Here is a 20,808-nt window from a genome sequence, read left to right as displayed (position 1 = left end):
AAGTTATGGATGTCTGTATGATGATCAATAATCCGGTTGTGCTAGCTAGAGGCATCCTGCTTGCAGGATCTCGGTTGTAATCTACTCCCTCCCTTTTTAAATATAAGTTTTTTTAGACGTTTCACTAAAAGACTATATACGGATGTATATAAACATATTTTAAAATATAAATTCATTCATTTTGCTTCGTATTTGGTTTTTTAATGGAATTTAAAAAAATATATATATTTAGAAATGGAGGGAGTATAAGTTGCGACATAAAGACCGGTGTTTCCATTATCAATTATTGCATCTGGCCCTATATCATGTTATTTTAGGGGTATGACCCTATATTATTTGGGCCATGCCTATGACTACCAAGGAACATGGAGGGTTTTTGCACTGTTTTGACCTTTTCAACAGTCTTTATCATAAACTGAAAGTATTTTACGATTTGACCCTTTTAAAAAACGTCACAGCCCGTGATGTTGCTGCTGCACGTAGAAACGTCGGTCTAGCTTGATGTTTCTATTCCACATTTAAACGTCGATCTAGCTCGGATGTCATTCACGCAAAAACGCCACGCTCACTGATGTTGTCCTTGCAGCAAACGCCATACATCGTTCCTTCTCCCGGACAGGTGGGCGTCGTGTGCTCGTGCATGCATGGTCACGGGTAGGGAGGGACTGGGCGCCGCAGTCGCACAGGGGAATGCGGCTCCCCGCCAAGCGGTGCCCGGTTGAGAAACTGCCTGCCGCCTCGGTAAGCATGCATGCCAGAGATGGTGACTCTGACAGCCGGGCCTGGCTAGCTAGCTAGTGTATTATGACAGTGGCAACATCTCGCTCGTTGGCAGCGATGGTTGACGGTCAAAAGCTAGCTAAGTAGCGAGCCATGCAGCGCTAGTCCAGTCCCGTCAGTCACCACAAAACAAAAAAACAAACACAAACACACAATCAGGCTGTAGTAAGTGTCAATCCATGGCGTCACCAAGGGCTGTTTGGCTTTCGGTCACACTTTGTCAAGTCAAAATTTAGCAGCCACAGTTTAATTAACATATGTTTGGTTTTTGCCACACTTTGGTTTGCCATACTTTATTAATGCTATGACCCATTGTCATGAGCAAGCAAGCGGAGTAGAGCACAGTTGTACAGCTATATGAAAAATAAAACGGGAGCAGGAGCGTGGAGAAAAAGTGGGCATGGCAACGCCGCTAGAACAGTAACAGGCCACGGAAACGACATGGTCCATGGCGTTTGCCGTCTGGGTAGCAACGTGAGAGCCTGGCGTTTTTATGTGAGCTGCAATGCGAGCTAGTTAGTCGTGTGAACGTGGAGCAGAAACGTCATAGTAGATTGGCGTTTCTACGTGTAGTAGCAACACCACGGGTTATAGCGTCTTTAAAATGTCAGATCGTGAAATAGTTTCGTACAGAGTTCATTTTGTGTTATAATTTCAGATTAACGTCAGAATAGTGAAAAAAATCCTAACATGGAGTACTAAAATTGATTAGGACTTTTTTTTGCAAACACCCAAAAGACTTGCGTGCCGATGTATTACAAGAAAGAAAATAGTACAGGGTATTCGGCGGGTGGCCGTGATTACAAGGGACGCCGATGCGACTCCATCGGCGGGCAATCAGAATAAAGCAACGATCAATACAATCTGTACATAAGTTCATGCACACATAAAAACCGGGGCGACGACACTATCTAACTCAAAGAAAAAAAGAAATGAGAAAAAAGCCAGCTAATGACGGTACAACCTTGGTCCTACATGAAAGCCAGACGCCGGCCGTAGCCAAAATAGCGTCCAACATACCATTCACACATGCGCAGTCGTGCTGCCTAGAAAGTGGGTGCCAATACTGCATAAAAGACAGGAATTTGAAGGAGTGAGACGTGTACCTCGAAAAAATCCGTTCTATCACCATCTTATTGCGAGTCGTCTAGAGGGTCCAAGCCATGGCGGCAAAGATCAACCAGAATAAACGGCGGTGGCGCCCAGTGTGATTGGCCCTGAATTGGAGGAACTCTGCAAGGTCTTCAGCCTCCGAGTCGGGTCCAAGAGCCTCGCGAATGAATTCCCATATGGCTCTTGCCGTCGTGCACGTGAAGATTTTGTGGGTTGCGTCTCTCGCACGCCAATAAGGGGCACGTGTCGTCACCTGGTCCGTGCCGCTTCCGCAACTCTGTCCCCGAGGGGATGCGGTTACGGAGTAGCTGCCACACAAAGATTTTGATCTTTAAGGGTAGAGGGGCCTTCCATAGCGGCTAGCCATGGAATAATGAGGAGCGACAGATGACCTGATAGGACGAACTAACCGAAAATTCCCGCGACAGGGAAAGACGCCAGACCACCGTATCTGGGCGATCCGGGAGTACATGTGCCAAGACGTCGAGCAGGCGGTGCCACTCGTCCGTTTCTATCGATCCGAATGAGGGCCTGGACATAATAGCCAAGTGCCCTTGGCGGAGGGCGCTAGATGCTAGAAGGGATGGGTTTACGCAGATGGGGAAAAGGATAGGAAACCACACCCTGAGTAGTTCATCCCTAACCCAGGGGACCAGCCGAAACTAGGTCCCTTCTCCGTTACCTTTATTAAAGGAGATTCCTAGATGAATCTCCTCTTTGATATTGTGGATAGCGCGCCCGAATTCAGATCCGCCGGTACGAGAGCACACAAGGAGCGGCTCACCCCTTAGGTACTTTGCGTGAAGGAGTTGGAGTCAGAGACCACCCTCGTTACGGAGGATCCTCGAAATCCACAGTAACACGAGGGAGGTATTCATACTGCGGGATGCCGGGATCCCCAACCCACCATGGTCCTTAGGAAGGAAAATATCTGCCCACTTGACCATGTGGTGCTTCTGATGACCGTCATTGGCCTGCCAGAAGAACCTGGCGAGCTCCTTATCGAACGAGCTATGGACGCTCTCCGGTAGGATATACATCCCCATCATAAACATGGGTAGGCTCGCCAAGTTGTTAGAAATGAGGAAAGCTTTACTCCCTTTGGAGGTAAAACGGCCTCGCCATGGCTCAGCCCGTGAAGCAAGCCGACCCACTAGGGGGGTCAACCCCTGACGCCAGGATCTTTGACTTCGCCAAAGGCATTCCTAAATAAGTTGTGGGGAACACCGATAGCTTGCAATTTAGGTTATTTGAAATACAGAGCTGATCCTCTAGGGAGTAGCCTAGGACGAAGATCTCGCTTTTATCAAAGTTGATCTTCAGACCCGACATCGCTTCGAAGCATAGGAGGAGAAATTTTAGATTCATAATATCGAGGTTGGACCCTTCAACCATGATCATGGTATCATCTCTGTACTAGAGGTGGGTGACCCCTCCACAAGGGATCAGGTGCCCCACCACCCTAGAAAGATCTCGAACATACGAGCTTTGTCTAGAATGCCCGCCAGGGCATCAACGATGAGGTTGAAGACGAGGGTGAGAGAGGCCCCCCCTGCTTCACTCGAGCCGAGGATGAGAAAAAAGGTCTCACCTTGCCATTAATGTTAATGGTCGTCTTGCTAGACCGGACCATCTGCATAATCCAGGAGCACCATTTGTCATCGAAGCATCGGCGGTTAAGCACCAACCTCAGGAAGGACCAATAGAGACGGTCATATGCCTTCTAGAAGTCCAACTTGAGGAACACACCCTTCTGGCCGCGTGAGTGCACCTCATGCACAATATCTTGGAGGACCAAGATCTCATCATGGATTCATCAGGCCTTCAAGCATGAAGTCTGAAGGGGATGATCAAGCCTCTCCGCCAAGGAGCCACGTGTGTCGCACATAGTTTAGAGAATATGCGCTCTAACAGTTTGATCACCGTGATAGGCCTAAACTGATGATATCCGCCGCCCCAACTATTTTGGGGATCAGGGTAATCACGCCATAATTGATCCGGGCCTTTTCAAAGGTCCCAATATAGAACTCATGGAAGATTGCATAATCACCGGCTTAATGTCGTCCCAGAATTTTAGAAGAAGACCACTCACAGCCCATCTGGACCAGGGGCCGAGCCTTCCTTCATAGAGGCGATAGCCCTGCCCACCTCCTCCTTCAAGAAAGGGAGGGTTAACTCCGTATTCTCGGCATCCGAAACTCAAACGGTAGGAGACCAGAAGTTGTCGGTGATCGAAACCCCACTACGGGGTCCCGCCAAAAATAACTCCTTGTAGAAAGAGTATATGTGGGACCGGATCTCGTCCTCATGCTCAAGAAGGTTTCAACCATCCCATAAACACGGGATAGCGTATCTCCGGCGTCGACCATTCACGATTGCCTGAAAGTATGCGGTATTGGCATCACCTTGTAGAAGCCATTTCTATCCTACATGGTATTGCCAGAAGAGCTTCTCTCCCTTGAATATCTCCATAAGCGAGGCCACAAGGGCATAACGCCGCATCCATTCATCGGCCAAGAGGCGAGAAGCATCGTCCAGCACATCAAGGGCTTTTATCTGGACTAGTAGTGCCTCCTTACGCGCTATAGTGTCCGCACCAAGGATAGGACCCCACCCCCTCATGAACTGGTGGGTACGATGCAAATAGTGGTGCCAAACGTCAGTAGCACATTACGCATGAGGAGGTGATGCCACGGCCTCTACCGAGCGGTTGCACACCAGCGCCAAGAATCGTGGTTGCATTAGCCAAGCGGGCTTAAAGTGGAACCACCTCGGCTTAGGGGGTGCGTCGTCCCCCGACGAGAGAAGAACAGCGACATGATCTGCCCCTATCCATGTGACTGCCCGAAGCGAGCAAAGCGGGAACATGACCTCCCACTGCATCGATACTAGGACCCTATCCACAACACTACGGATATGGTCCATCTGCTTATTAGTCCACGTGAACCTAGCCCCTATGTAGGCTAACTCCCATAGAGCCAGGTCGGCGATGCAGTCATTGAACATGCGCATCCGACCCCGATCCAATGTCATGGAACTTTTGTCGTCCGCCTGTTGAATAAGGTTGAAATCACGAGCCACCACGACCGGTGTAGTGTAGCGTTCAACCTCATTCTTGAGTTCGGCCAGGAAATCCACCGACCTACTATGGTCAGCCGGGACGTAGACAATGATCACCTCCCAACTGAGGTTCACTTGTCGGTCCACGATGGACATGCTAAGGAAGAACTCCTCTCGGTCCATGGCCTCAACCTAGAAGGTGTCCTCCTAGACCCTAATCAAGATGCCCCCCGAGAGGCGTGTAGAAGGAAGCTACTTCTAGGCAAACGAGCGGTGGGAGAGCCCATGCATTTCTGGATGGAGAAGTCTTGGAGAATGGTCTCTTGGAAGCCCACAATATCGATCCTTTCTTACCTAATGTATTCGATAAATTGTTGATTCTGGCCTAGGTGCCCGAAGCCCCGTATGTTCCAACATAGGAGCTTCATGATGGAACCATGGTCGGGGAACTAGAGTGCCACTTAGGCGGGGCCTAGATAGCCCGTCCAGCAACTGCAGAGCGGGGGAACTGTTTGGTCGGGTCCCCACGATGCCCCTTTCTAGCAGGTGCCTCTGCGTGTTGGAGTTACGGAAGGCCGACACTAGCAGCATGTGCGTGCACCCTTTGCTCGGTGGGGTGAAGGCGTGTGGGAGGCCGGCCCCGCGGTACCCTACCAACTCCAGGGCCTTCACGGACAGCCCGAGACAGGCCTAGGTCACACAGCCTGGCATCAACCTTGGGCTCTCTATGCCAAGAGTCTTCCGAGGGAGGGTTACCCAAAGGTCCACGAAGCTCAGGAGCAAAGGGAATGGTGTTGTCTTCAGCCCATGGCTCTACACGAGCACGGGCCTCAGCCAAGACACCATCCAACCTCTCCTTGACACAAATGGCCGAGATGTGTTCAAGCCGCGAACCCTTCTCACCATGGAACACAATGTCATAGTTGGAAGCCACATTGCCTAGATGACCAAGCGTAAGAGAGCCAAGGATCGCAAAGTGGGAGCAAGAACAAGATGAAGCAGGGTCCAGTGAGGGATTACTTGAGGGGAGGTCGTGAGCAGTCACCCACAAGGATGCATTTTCTGCGATGGTTGGGACCCAACCGTCCTTCAATGCCATGGAGCCGGAGATATGAGCACTTTGGCGTACGACGAATGCTGGCGTCGGCGGTCCACGGCCTGGCGCAAACCACGAGAGAGACGCGGTCGGTCGAAGTTGCGCTGACCCCCGACGGCGGTGGAGTGCTGGGGAACAAAGACGTGAACCCCGATGCTGAAGCAGGGGGGTCCGAGGCAAGCGGGTGTAGCATACTGCCCGAGGGGATCGCGGCGAAGATGGATGGCAGATGTCCATCCCCGGTCTCGTGGAACCCAGAGCGACCGGCGCGTCCGACAACCCCACACCCTCGGACGGGTCGGGTGGAACATGTGCTGGCACAACAAGGGGGGGTCATCGTCTCCTGAGTCAGCGGTGTTGTCCTTTGACTGACCCTCCTCTCCCCCCGGCCCCTCCTCCACCAACGACGGAGACGGGGGAGGCGGTCCGACGGCCATCCTAGCCTCTAGATCGTTCTGGTCCAGCTTGTAGGTGAGACAGACCCCTTTGGATCTCCCGAAGTAGAAGAGCATATAAAGGCCCTGGACCTCCTCCAAGGACAGGCACGGGATCTCAGCATGCGCACGGCCATGATACGTCTCGAACGTATCTATAATTTTTGATGGTTTCACGCTATTATCTTGTCTTCTTTGGTTGTTTTATGTACCTTTTATATCTTTTTTGGTACTAACTTATTAATTCAGTACCACGTGCCAGTTCCTGTTTTTTCTGTGTTTTTGACTCTTTTCAGATCTGATTTTGGAACGAAGTCCAAACGGAAGAAAAACTCCGAAATGATTTTTTCCCGAACGCAAGAAGATCAGGGGGCCTTTGGGCCAAGCCAGGTGGGCTCCAGGGAGTCCACAAGCCCTCACTCCGCCAACAAGGGGGGAGGCGGCGGTGGGCAGGCTTGTGGCCTCCCTGACCGCCCCCTGACCTAGATCCTTGGCCTATATATTCCCAAATATTCCGCAAAAAATCAGGGGAGCCTCGAAAATACTTTTCCACCGCCGCAAGCTTCCGTTTCTGCGAGATCTCATCTGGAGATCCTTCCCGGCACCCTGCCGGAGGGAACTTCCGAGTTGGAGGGCTTCTTCTTCATGATCATCGCCCCTCCAATGACTCGTGAGTAGTTCACTTCAGACCTACGGGTCCGTAGTTAGTAGCTAGATGGCTTCTTCTCTCTCTTGGATCTTCAATACAAAGTTCTCCATGATCTTCATGGAGATCTATCCGATGTAATCTTCTTTGGCGGTGTGTTTGTCGAGATCTGATGAATTGTGGATTTGTGATCAGATTATCTATGATATATATTTGAGTCTTTGCTGACTTATTATATGCATGATTTGATATCCTTGTAAGTCTCTCTGAGTCTTGGGTTTTGTTTGGCCAACTAGATCTATGATTCTTGCAATGGGAGAAGTGCTTGGTTTTGGGTTCTACCATGTGGTGACCTTTCCCAGTGACAGTAGGGGCAGCAAGGCACACATCAAGTAGTTGCCATCAAGGGTAAAAAGATGGGGTTTTTATCATTGGTTTGAGATTATCCCTCTACATCATGTGATCTTGCTTAAGGCGTTACTCTGTTCTTATGGACTTAATACATTAGATGCATGCTGGATAGCGGTCGACGTGTGGAGTAATAGTAGTAGATGCAGAAAGTATCGGTCTACTTGTTTTGGACGTGATGCCTATAGATATAATCATTGCATAGATATCGTCACGACTTTGCGCGGTTCTATCAATTGCTCGAAAGTAATTTGTTCACCCACCGTCTACCTGCTTTCATGAGAGAAGCCACTAGTAAACACTACGGCCCCCGGGTCTATTCACATCCATCGTTTACACCTCCGCTTTTACTTTGCTTTGTTACTTTGTTGCTTTCAGTTCTCACTTGGCAAACAATCTATAAGGGATTGACAACCCCTTCATAGCGTTGGGAGCAAGCTTTTGTGTTTGTGCAGGATCTTGTGATACTCCTCCACCGGATTGATACCTTGGTTCTCAAACTAAGGGAAATACTTACCGTCGCTGTGCTACATCACCCTTTCCGCTTCAAGGGAACACCAACGCAAGGCTCCAAGGCCACGGGGGAAATCCTTTGCATACTTGCGTAGGAAGTCCCTTAAGGCGTAGCCGCAGCTGAAGGATTCCTGGTGCCGTCGACACACCTGTTTCTGGTGCCATTGGAAGGACTTTTGTGCATTAGCATAGCTGACATCAGAAGCTTTTCTGGCGCCGTTGCCGGGGATCTTTTTGAAGCAGAACAAGCATTTCTGGCGCCGTTGCCGGGGAGGAGAAATCAAGATCTATCCAAGTAGGTCTCACAAACTCTTCACTTGCATTTACTTTTGTTGCCAGTTGCCTCTCGTTTTCCTCTCCCCCACTTCACATTTGCCGTTTTCATTTGCCTTTCTCCTTCGCCGTTTTCTTTTGCCTTTGCCGTTTTCCTTTGCCGGTTCTCTTGCTTGCTTGTGTGCTTGTTTGTTTGTTGAAGTCATCATGGCTGAAAACACCAAACTTTGCGACTTCTCGAGCACTAATAATAATGATTTTATTAGTACTCCAATTGCTCCCACCACTAGTGCGGAATCGTATGAAATCAACGCAACTTTGCTGAATCTTGTTATGAAAGAGCAATTCTCTGGCCTTCCTAGTGAAGATGTCGCATCCCATCTCAATACCTTCATTGAGCTTTGTGATATGCAAAAGAAAAGATATGTGGATAATGACGTGATTAAGTTGAAAATTTTTCCTTTCTCGTTGCGAGATCGCGCAAAAACTTGATTTTCTTCTTTGCCTAAAAATAGTATCGATTCTTGGGATAAGTGCAAAGATGCTTACATATCCAAGTATTTTCTGCCGGCAAAGATCATCTCCTGACGTAACGATATGATGAATTTCAAGCAACTTGATCATGAACATGTTGCACAATCTTGGGAGAGGATGAAGCTTATGATTAGAAATTGTCCCGCTCATGGCTTGAGTTTGTGGATGATTATACAAATCTTTTACGCTGGCTTGAATTTCGCTTCTCGCAATATCTTGGACTCCGCCTCAGGTGGAACGTTCATGGAAATCACGTTAGGAGACGCTGCAAAAGTCCTAGACAATATCATGACCAACTACTCTTAGTGGCACACTGAAAGGTCGCGTGCTAGCAAATGGTGCATGCTATAGAAGAAATTAACTCGCTTAGCGCTAAGATGGACGAGTTGATGAATTTGGTTGCTAGTAGAAACGCTACCATAGATCCTAATGACATGCCACTATCTTCTTTGATTGAGAGTAGCAACGCTAGTTTGGATGTGAATTTTGTTGGTAGGAACAATTTTGGCAACAACAATGCTTTTAGAGGAAACTATGTTCCTAGGCCTTTTCCTAGTAACTCCTCTAACAATTATGGAAATTCCTACGGCAACACTTATGGAAATCACAACAAATTACTCTCTGATTTAGAGAGTAATATCAAAGAATTCATTAACTCTCAAAAGATTTTCAATGCGTTCATAGAGGAAAAACTACTCAAAATAGAAGATTTGGCTAAGAGCGTTGATAAGATGTCTTGTGATATTGATGATTTGAAAGTTAGATGCGCTCCTCCCAAGGTCAACTTGGATGAAACTTTGAAAGCTATGCGTATCTCCATGAATGAGAGCAAAGAAAGAACCGCCCAAATTCGCGCTAGGCATGAATGGTTTAAAAGGGTGCGTTCTAGTGATGCAAATCACGAATATCTTAAATTGCTTGGTCTCCTCTTGCATATTTGTTTTCGCGTGTCAAATCTACTTATGGAGGGGCTGGATATGAGTCTACTTTGGTTCAAAAACGCCCCAATGATTCTGACTCCACCTATCTTGATGATAAACGTGCGGAGAGTGGAGTAGAAGAAGTCAAAATTTCGGGTAGTAATGAAACTCCCACTTTGGATTTCAAGGAATTCAATTATGATAATTGCTCCTTGGTTGAATGCATTTCTTTGATGCAATCCATTGCAAACTCTCCACATGCTTATAGCCAAAGTAAAGCCTTTACCGCGCATATCGTAGATGCTATGATGAAATCTCTTCAAGAGAAGCTCAAACTAGAAGTCTCTATACCTAGAAAATTTCATGATGAGTGGGAACCTACTATAAAAATCAAGATCAAAAACTATGAGTGCAATGCTTTGTGTGATTTGGGTGCTAGTGTTTCCGCGATTCCAAAGTCTTTATGTGATATTCTTGGTTTTCATGGGATTGAAGGGTGTTCTCTTAATTTGCATCTTGCGGATTCTACTCTCAAGAAACCCATGGGGAGGATCGGTGATGTTCTTATTGTTGCAAATAAGAACTATGCACCCGTGGATTTCATTGTACTTGACATAGATTGCAATCCTTCATGGCCCATTATTCTTGGTAGACCTTTCCTAAGGACTATTGGTGCTATCATCGATATGAAGGAAGAGAATATTAGATTTCAATTTACTTTAAATAAGGGCATGGAGAACTTTCCTAGAAAGAAAATAAGATTGCCTTATGAGTCTATGATGAGGGCTACCTATGGTTTGAGCACCAAAGATGACTATACGTGATTTCATCACCTTTCGCCTAGCTAAGGGCGTTAAACAAAAGAGCTAGTTGGGAGGCAACCCAACGAATCTATCCTTTTTCTTTCTGTTTTGTGTTTTTCACACTTTCATAATTCTGTTATGATTGTGTTTTTTGTGTTTCTTTTTGCGTTTGTGCCAAGCAAAACCGTTACTATTAGTCTTGGGGATGATCGTTTGGTCATGCTGGAAAAGACAGAAACTTTCTTCTCACGAAAAGAATTTTCATTTTGTTTCTGTAAGAGATTTTGAGTTGATTCTTTTTGCTGCTGATTTCTACGCAAATTCTTCAGACTGTCGTAATTGTTCAGAATTTTTGAAGTACCAGAGGTATACGAAATATACATATTGCTACAGACTGGTCTGCTGTTAACAGATTCTGTTTTTGTTGTGTTGGTTGGTTATTTTGATGAAACTATGGATAGTATCGGGGGGTATTAGCCATGGAATATTGAAAATACAGTAACCCAACATCATCACAAGTATAATTTAAGTTGCTACAATACCTAAGGAAGTGGTGGTTTTCTTTCTTGTACTAATGTTATCACGAGTTTCTGTTTAAGTTTCGTGTTGTGAAGTTTTCAAGTTTTGGGTGAAGTTCTTATGGACAAAGAGATAAAGAGTGGCAAGAGCTCAAGCTTGGGGATGCCCAAGGCACCCCAAGAGATTCAAGGATGCCGTAAAAGCCTAAGCTTGGGGATGCCCCGGGAAGGCATCCCCTCTCTCGTCTTCAATCCATCGGTAACGTTACTTGGGGCTATATTTTTATTCACCACATGTTATGTGTTTTTGCTTGGAGCGTCTTTTATCGTAGGAGTCTTTTATTTTTGTTGTGTCACAATAATCCTTTCTGCACACCTAGAGAGAGAGACATGCACTCACCGTGATTTTGTCGAGCTTCACTTATATCTTTTGGTAGACAATTCAGCTCACATGTGCTTCACTTATATCTTTTGAGCTAGATACTTTTGCTCTATGTGCTTCACTTATATCTTTTCGAGCATAGCAGTGCGTGGCATGGTAGTTGATCTATGCTTTGAAAGTAGTATCAAAAGGGGTAGTTATCCAAAGGGATACGGAAACTTCCACCTTCATGTGCATTGAATAGTTAGAGAAGTTTGATTCATCTCAATTAGTTTTGAGTTGTGGTTATGGTAATATTGAAGTCATGCTAGTAAGGTGTTGTGGATCTAGAAATACTTGTGTTGAATTTAGTGATTCCCGTAGCATGCACTTATGGTGAACCGCTATGTGATGAAATCTTAGCACGATTAGTATATTGATTGTCATCCTTTGCGTGGCGGTCGGGATCGCGCGATGGTTTATACCTACCAACCCTTCCCCTAGGAGTATGCGTTGAATGCTTTGTTTCAATTACTAATAAAACTTTTGCAACAAGTATATGAGTTCTTCATGACTAATGTTGAGTCCATGGTTTAGATGCACTTTCACCTTCCACCATCACTATCTTCTTAGTGCCGTGCAACTTTCGCCGGTGTACAAAACCCACCATTAGCCTCCCTCAAAACAGCCACCATACCAACCTATTATGGCTTTTTCAAAGTCATTCTGAGATATATTGCCATGCAACTACCGCCATGACATGTGCCACCATGTCTACATTGCCATTGCATGATCGTAAGATAGCTAGCATGATGTTTCCATTGATGTCTATGCCATGCTAGATCATTGCCACGGTACACTACCGAAGGCATTCCATATAGAGTCATAGTTGCTCTAAGTTTTGAGTTGAAAGTGTGATGATCATCATTACAGGAGCATTGTCCCATGTGAGGAAATAAAAGAGGCCAAAGAAGCCCACCAAAATAAAAAAAATAGGCCAAAGAGCCCACCAAAAAAATAAAAAGAAAATGAGAGAAAAGGAGAGAAGGGACAATGCTACCACTTTTTCCACACTTGTGCATATTAAGCACCATGATCTTCATGATTGAGAGTCTCTCGTTTTGTCACCACCATATAACTAGTGGGAAATTTTCATTATGTAACTTGGCTTGTATATTCCAATGATAGGCTTCCTCAAAATTGCCTTAGGTCTTCGTGAGCAAGCCAGTTGGATGCACACCCACTAGTTTCCTTTAAGAGCTTTCACATTTTCATAGCTCTAGTGCATCATTTGTATGGCAATCCCTACTCATTCACATTGATATCTATTGATGAGCATCTCCACAGCTCATTGATATGCCTAGTTAATGTGATTATCTTCTCCTTTTTTGTCTTGCAACCTCCACTACATTCCACACCATCTATAGTGCTATAACCATGGCTAACGCTCATGTATTGCGTGAGAGTTGAAAAGGTTTGAGAAAGTAAAGGTGTGAAACAATTACATTGCCAATACCGGGGTTGTGCATGATTTAAATTCGTTGTGCAATGATGATAGAGCATAGCCAGACTATATGCTTTTGTAGGGATAACTTTCTTTTGGCCTTGTTATTTTGAAAGTTCATGATTACCTTGCTAGTTTGCTTGAATTATTATTGTTTCCACGTCAATAGAAAAGTATTGTTTTGAATCTAATGGATCTGAACATTCGCGTCACATAAGAGGAATTACAAAGGACACCTCGCTAGGTAGCATGAAAGCATCAATAATTCATTCTTTATCACTTCCCTACTCGCGGACGAGCAGGAGTTAAGCTTGGGGATGCTTGATACGTCTCAAACGTATCTATAATTTTTGATGGTTTCACGCTGTTCTCTTGTCGTCTTTGGTTGTTTTATGTACCTTTTATATGTTTTTTGGGACTAACTTATTAATTCAGTGCCAAGTGCCAGTTCCTGTTTTTTCCGTGTTTTTGACTCTTTTCAGATCTGATTTTGGAACGGAGTCCAAACGGAAGAAAAACCCCGAAATGATTTTTTTCCCGAACGGAAGAAGATCACGGGGCCCTTGGGCCAAGCCAGGTGGGCTCCAGGGAGCCCACAAGCCCCCACTCCGCCACCAGGGGGAAGCGGCGGTGGGCAGGCTTGTGGCCTCCCTGACCGCCACCTGGCCTAGATCATGGGCCTATATATTCCCAAATATTCCGCAAAAAATGAGGGGAGCCTCGAAAATACTTTTCCGCTGCCGCAAGCTTCCGTTTCCGCGAGATCTCATCTGGAGACCCTTCCCGGCACCCTGTCGGAGGGGACTTTGGAGTTGGAGGGCTTCTTCATCATCATCATCGCCCCTCCAATGACTCATGAGTAGTTCACTTCTGACCTACGGGTCCGTAGTTAGTAGCTAGATTGCTTCTTCTCTCTCTTGTATCTTCAATACAAAGTTCTCCATGATCTTCATGGAGATCTATCTGATGTAATCTTCTTTGGCGGTGTGTTTGTCAAGATCCGATGAATTGTGGATTTGTGATCAGATTATCTATGATATATATATTTGAGTCTTTGCTGATTTCTTATATGCATGATTTAATATCCTTGTAAGTCTCTCCGAGTCTTGGGTTTTGTTTGGCCAACTAGATCTATGATTCTTGCAATGGGATAAGTGCTTGGTTTTGGGTTCTACCATGTGCTGACCTTTCCCAGTGATAGTAGGGGCAGCAAGGCACACATCAAGTAGTTGCCATCAAGGGTAAAAAGATGGGGGTTTTATCATTGGTTTGAGATTATCCCTCTACATCATGTCATCTTGCTTAAGGCGTTACTCTGTTCTTATGGACTTAATACACTAGATGCATGCTGGATAGCGGTTGACATGTGGAGTAATAGTAGTAGATGCAGAAAGTATCGGTCTACTTGTTTCGGACGTGATGCCTATAGATATAATCATTGCATAGATATCGTCACGACTTTGCGCGGTTCTATCAATTGCTCGACAGTAATTTGTTCACCCACCGTCTACCTGCTTTCATGAGAGAAGCCACTAGTAAACACTACGGCCCCCGGGTCTATTCACACCCATCGTTTACACCTCCCCTTTTACTTCTCTTTGTTACTTTGTTGCTTTTAGTTCTCACTTGGCAAACAATCTATAAGGGATTGACAACCCCTTCATAGCGTTGGGAGCAAGCTTTTGTGTTTGTGCAGGATCTTGTGATACTCCTCCACCGGATTGATACCTTGGTTCTCAAATTGAGGGAAATACTTACCGTCGCTGTGCTACATCACCCTTTCCGCTTCAAGGGAACACCAACGCAAGGCTCCAAGGCCACGAGGGATATCCTTTGCATACTTTCCTAGGAAGTCCCTTAAGGCGTAGCTGCAGGTGAAGGATTCCTGGTGCTGTTGACACACCTGTTTCTGGCGCCATTGGAAGGACTTTTGTGCATTAGCATAGCTGACATCAGGCCGTCACCCACCAGGGAGTCCACATCAACTGTCAGAAGCTTACCAACCGGTTCAAAGAGCGTATTGAGGATGTGATCACGCTTGCCCCCCTCAGGGAGTTCGAAGATGTAGATTCAGACCTGCTCGAGGGGAGAAACTGAGTTAGGGCTCGCCTCCAATTTCTTAATTGAAATCAGGAACATGTTGACACATCACTTGATGATGTTGCAGTTGCACACGTTGAGCATCTCAACAAAGGGGAAGGGTATGGAGAAGACCAAAGGGGTCGTCTCCACACCACCCACAAGAAAGAGCTCCTTCCATATTCACCAATGTATGCAGAAAGCTCCTCCTTAATGACCTCAACGATGAAGAGTACAATAGGAGGTGGTTCCTTCCCATGGAAAAAGGAAACCATGGCGAGGTGCGGCCTAAGCGGCGGGTCCTCGATGGTGGCGTCCACATAGTAGAACCCACCATCCCCGATAGCCAATAGCCGAGGTATGCCAGCGTGCACAGAAGTGCCCGGTGCATCCACATTTGAAGCATGTAGTCTCCTCACGGGACCGGTGGCGACCCACCCTGTGCCCAGGATCCACCAGTTCCGCGAGTGATGGATCCTTGCGAGCGACAGAGTCTACTAGTTCCCCGGAAGCAACAGAATCACCAAGCCCGTTCGTCTGCTTCTTCTTCTTATTCTCCTTCTTAGGAACCAATGGTGTCATGTGTCATGAAGCCTCTGCCACCCGATGTGTATAAGAGCCTTGTGGAGACCTCGATGGGCATTATCACCAATCATGGGAGTCCCCATGCTCATGACGCCACACACGATGATCCCCACCAAAGGAGCCACACCTGGGGTAACCGCGTGCCTGGTCCTGCTGGTGTGCAGCCATAGCCGGTGGTCGTCGCTGCAGCTCGCCCCGGAGCATGTCCTCCCAATGGAGGTCGGCATTGTAGCCCGATCCGCCTCCTCCCGATGGTGCGCGCCGATGGAGCCAAGCAGTGACAAGCGGGGGTCACACGGGGGGGGGGGGGAACTAGCCTCTCCACGTTCGTCCCGGTCGGCACGCGCTGTAGAAGAGGAGCCACGAGGGTGGGTGAAACGTCTCCAACGTATCTATAATTTTTGATGGTTTCATGCTATTATCTTGTCAAACTTTGGATGCTTTGTATGCCTTTTATATATTTTTTGGGACTAACTTATTAACTCAGTGCCAAGTGCCAGTTCCTGTTTTTTCCGTGTTTTTGGCCCTTTTCAGAGGAGGATTTTAAACGGACTCCAAACGGAACGAAACTTCCAGAAAGATGTTTTCCGAAACAGAAGACGATCGGGGGACTTGAGAACTAAGGCAGGGGGCCACCAGGGACCCCACAAGCCCCCTAGCCGCGGCTAGTGGGGACCCGCGCCTCCCAGGCTTGTGGGCTCCCTGGGCCACCTTGATACGTCCCAAACGTATCTATAATTTTTGATGGTTTCAAGCTGTTATCTTGTCAACTCTGGATGTTTTATGTACCTTTATATCTTTTTTAGGACTAACTTATTAATTCCGTGCCAAGTGCCAGTTCTAGTTTTTTCTGTGTTTTTGACTCTTTTCAGATCTGATTTTGGAACGGAGTCCAAACGGAATTAAATCCCCGAAATAAATTTTTCCAGAACGGAAGAAGATCAGGGTACTTAAGGGCCAAGGCAGGAGAGCCACAGGGGGCCCACAAGCCCTGTAGCCGCCACCAGGGGGCGGCAGCTACCATGCTTGTGGCCTCCCTGGAGCCCCCCTGACCTAGCTCCTTCGCCTATATATTCCCTAAAATCTAGAAAAAATAAGGGAATCCACGAAAACACTTTTCCGCCGCCGCAAGCTTCCGTTTTCGCGAGATCTCATCTGGAGACCCTTCCCGGTGCCCTGTCGGAGGGGACTTTGGAGTTGGAGGGCTTCTACATCAACATCATCGCCCCTCCAATGACTCGTGAGTAGTTCACTTCAGACCTACGGGTCAGTAGTTAGTAGCTAGATGACTTCTTTTCTCTCTTGGATCTTCAATACAAAGTTCTCCATGATCTTCATGGAGATCTATCCGATGTAATCCTCTTTGGCGGTGTGTTTGTCGAGATCCGATGAATTGTGGATTTGTGATCAGATTATCTAGGATATATATTTGAGTCTTTGCTGATTTCTTATATGCATGATTTGATATCCTTGTAAGTCTCTCCGAGTCTTGGGTTTTGTTTGGCTAACTAGATCTATGATTCTTGCAATGGGAGAAGTGCTTGGTTTTGGGTTCATACCGTGTGGTGACCTTTCCGAGTGACAGAAGGGGCAGCAAGGCATGCATCGTGTTGTTGCCATCAAGGGTAACAAGATGGGATTTTATCATAGATATGAGATTGTCCATCTACATCATGTCATCTTTCTTAAGGCGTTACTCTGTTCTCATGAACTTAATACACTAGCTAGATGCATGATGGATAGCGGTCGACGTGTGGCGTAATAGTAGTAGATGCAGAAAGTATCGGTCTACTTGTTTTGGACGTGATGCCTATAGATAATGTCACGACTTTGCGTGGTTCTATCAGTTGCTCGACAGTAATTAGTTCACCCACCGTCTACTTGCTTTCATGAGAGAAGCCACTAGTGAACACTACGGCCCCCGGGTCTATTCACACCTATCGTTTCCACTTTTGCTTTTACGTTGCTTTGTTTCTTTTTGCTTTCACTTCTCTCTTGCCAAACAATCTATAAGGGATTGACAACCCCTTCATAGCGCTGGGTGCAAGCTCTTTGTGTTTGTGCAGGTACTTGTGACAATCCTTCACTGGATCGATACCTTGGTTCTCAAAACTGACGGAAATACTTACCGCCGCTATGCTACATCACCCTTTCCGCTTCTAGGGAACACCAACGCAAGGCTCCAAGGCCACGGGGGAATCCTTTGCATATTTGCCAAGGAAGTCCCTAATGGCGTAGCCGTAGCAGAAGGATTCCTCGTGTCGTTGCTGAGGAGTATCAAGACCAGAACAGTCTCTCGTCAGCACGCTTGTTTCTGGCACCGTTGGAAGGTCTTTTGGTGCAGTAGCAGAAGTATTTCTGGCGCTGTTGACGGGGAGGAGGATCGCTTGCTGAGGAGAGATCAAGTCAAGATCTATCCAAGTAGGTGTCACAAACTCATCTCTTGCATTTACCTTTTTTTCCAGTTGCCTCTCGTTTTCCTCTCCCCCACTTCACATTTGCCGTTTTCATTTGCCTTTCTCCTTTGCCGTTTTATTTTGCCTTTTCCATTTGCCTTTTTTGTTCTCCCTTTTCTTTCGTTTGCCTTTCCTTTGCTTGGGTGCTATGTGCCCTCAATATGCTTGCATCTTCGCTTGCTGAAAATCTAGTGATATGGATCCTCATCCACTTGCTAATCTCTTTAAGAGGTCCAATTATGTTGATACAATTGCTAGTGAGTTGAGTGCACTTGACTATCTTTATGGAGTTTTGCTTGAGATGCGTGAATCTGAAAATCGTGATGAAGAAATTCATGAAGTGATTCACGAGGGCTCCTTGGATGAAAATCATGATTGCAATGGTTTCACTACAAATTCTATTAGTGACAATCATGCTAAAAATATGCAAAACCCTAAGCTTGGGGATGCTAGTTTTTCTATGACCTCTACTTATTGCAATAATCATGATTGGGGTGATGATCTTGAAAATTTGTTTAAACCTCATGATGAATATGATATTTGCAATAATATTGAAAGTGGGTTTGGAGAAGTCATGACTTTAGTTGATGATAATCCCACTATTTTTGAAGAGCGTCAACATGGCATAAATGTGGATCATGAAAGGAATATCCTATGGGATAGCTATATTGTTGAATTTGAATATGATCCCACGTGTAATTGCTATGAGAGAGGAAAATATTTTGGTAGAAACTTTCATGTTACCAAATTACCTCTCGTTATGTTGAGATTGGTATTGTCTCTTTCTTCTTCCTTGCATTTGGTAACTATTGGTTGTCTTGCCAATTTGTTTCCCTATAAAATGCCTATGCATAGGAAGTATGCTAGACTTAGATGTGATTTTCACATGCTTTAGGATGCTCTCGTTGTGCTTCAATTCTTGTCTTTTGTGAGAGAATCATTGAATGCCTAGCTAAGGGCGTTAAACAATAGCGCTTGTTGGGAGGCAACCCAACGAATCTATCCTTTTTCTTTCTGTTTTATGTTTTCCACACTTTCATAATTCTGTTATGATTGTGTTTTTTGTGTTTCCTTTTGCGTTTGTGCCAAGTAAAACCGTTATTTTTAGTCTTGGGGATGATCATTTGGTCATGCTGGAAAAGACAGAAACTTTCTGCTCACGAAAAGAATTTTCATTTTTTTTCTGTAAGAGATTTTCAGTTGATTATTTTTGCTGCTGATTTCTACGCAAATCCTTCAGACTATCGTAATTTTTCAGAATTTGTGAAGTACAGAAGTGTACCAAGTATACAGATTGCTACAGACTGGTCTGCTGTTAACAGATTCTATTTTTGTTGAGTTGGTTGCTTATTTTGATGAAACTATGGATAGTATCGGGGGGTATTAGCCATGTAAGATTGAAAATACAGTAACCCAACATCAACATAAGTAGAATTTAAGTTATCTACAGTACCTAAGGAAGTGGTGGTTTGCTTTCTTATACTAATGTACCACGAGTTTCTGTTTAAGTTTCGTGTTGTGAAGTTTCCAAGTTTTGGGTGAAGTTCTTATGGACAAAAAGATAAAGAGTGGAAAGAGCTCAAGCTTGGGGATGCCCAAGGCACCCCAAGATGATTCAAGGATGCCGTAAAAGCCTAAGCTTGGGGATGCCCCAGAAAGTCATCCCCTCTTTCGTCTTCAATCCATCGGTAATGTTACTTGGGGCTATATTTTTATTCACCACATGCTATGTGTTTTGCTTGGAGCGTCTTGTATCGTAGGAGTCTTTTATTTTTGTTGTGTCACAATCATCCTTGCTGCACACCTATAGAGAGATACATGCACTCACCGTGATTTTGTGGAGCTTCACTTATATCCTTTGGTAGACAATTCACCTCACATGTGCTTCACTTATATCTTTTGAGCTAGTTGATTTTGCTCTATGTGCTTCACTTATATATTTTAGAGAACGGCGGTGCGTGGCTTGGTAGTTGATCTATGCTTTGAAAGTAGTCTCAAAAGGGGTACTTATCGAAAGGGATATGAAAACTTCCACCTTCATGTGCATTGAATAGTTAGAGAAGTTTGATTCATCTCAATTAGTTTTGAGTTGTGGTTGTGGTAATATTGAAGTTATGCTAGTAAGGTGTTGTGGATCTAGAAATACTTGTGTTGAAGTTAGTGATTCCCGTAGCATGCACGTATGGTGAACCGCTATGTGATGAAGTCTGAGCAATGATTAGTCTATTGATTGTCATCCTTTGTGTGGCGGCCGGGATCGCGCGATGGTTTATACCTACCAACCCTTCCCCTAGGAGTATGAGTTGAATGCTTTGATTCGATTACTACTAAAAATTTTGCAACAAGTATATGAGTTCTTCATGACTAATGTTGAGTCCATGGTTTAGATGCACTTTCACATTCCACCATCACTATCTTCTTTGTGTCGTGCAACTTTCGCCGGTGCACAAAACCCACCATTAGCCTCCCTCAAAACAGCCACCATACCTACCTACTAGGGCTTTTTCAAAGTCATTCCGAGATATATTGCCATGCAACTACCACCATGACATGTTCCACCACGTCTACATTGCCATTGCATGATCGTAAGATAGCTAGCATGATGTTTCCATTAATGTCTATGACATGCTAGATCATTGTCACGGTACACTACCAAAGGCATTCCATATAGAGTCATCGTTGTTCTAAGTTTTGAGTTCTAAGTGTGATGATCATCACTGATGGA

This window comes from Hordeum vulgare, chromosome 3H (assembly GCF_904849725.1).
Source record: "Hordeum vulgare subsp. vulgare chromosome 3H, MorexV3_pseudomolecules_assembly, whole genome shotgun sequence".
NCBI lineage: Eukaryota > Viridiplantae > Streptophyta > Magnoliopsida > Poales > Poaceae > Hordeum > Hordeum vulgare.
Note: the sequence above shows the minus strand (reverse complement) of the source record.